We start from the raw sequence: 718 nt of genomic DNA on the forward strand, positions 1-718 counted from the left end.
GAAAAGATAAGAGTGATTGTGAAACAGAGAGCTAGGGAGTCGAAGATAAAGAAACCCAGCTGATGGGACCTGGGGAATGAATAACCAATCAAACTGCGTTATTGAATGTATCTGAAATTGTACACTATGAATAGTACAGATGTATTTGGTGTCGCATGAAATCCTTTATGTCAAGAAAATAAATATTTGAATCGTTTTCTTAAAATATTCACATAAGGGGTTAGGAAAGAAATGTAACATTTTATTTTTGATATTTTACTCGGAATGTCAGAAAATAGAAATAAACTTATTTTCTTTCAATTTTATATTTAGTTTGCAAAATCATATCCATATGCAAAGATCACTGAACGAGTTACAAAACTAGGCTTTGCAAGATGAATTATTCTTAATATAATATTCTAAGTAATCGTTCTTTTCACTGATTTTAAACTACGGATGTCGATGCTAAACTTGGCTCTGTTGCAATGTAGATGTTTGAAGTCATTGCAACTTTATTAATGCATGATTTGATCCAATGTTAAAAAAGTGAAGGATGAAATGCAGTATTTTTTTATAATCTGTTGCAAATATGAATCAGGTATTGAAATAATGAAACAACTGGATCCAATGATCTAATCCATACAAGGTGGTATATAGGAGATGCGTATTATTTAAATGCTTTTGCCTGAACCATATTCACTGAGTTTCCTGAGTGAAACTGGGCGACGCTAACTGAATT

Source organism: Penaeus monodon, chromosome 27 (assembly GCF_015228065.2).
Source record: "Penaeus monodon isolate SGIC_2016 chromosome 27, NSTDA_Pmon_1, whole genome shotgun sequence".
Taxonomy (NCBI): Eukaryota; Metazoa; Arthropoda; class Malacostraca; order Decapoda; family Penaeidae; genus Penaeus; species Penaeus monodon.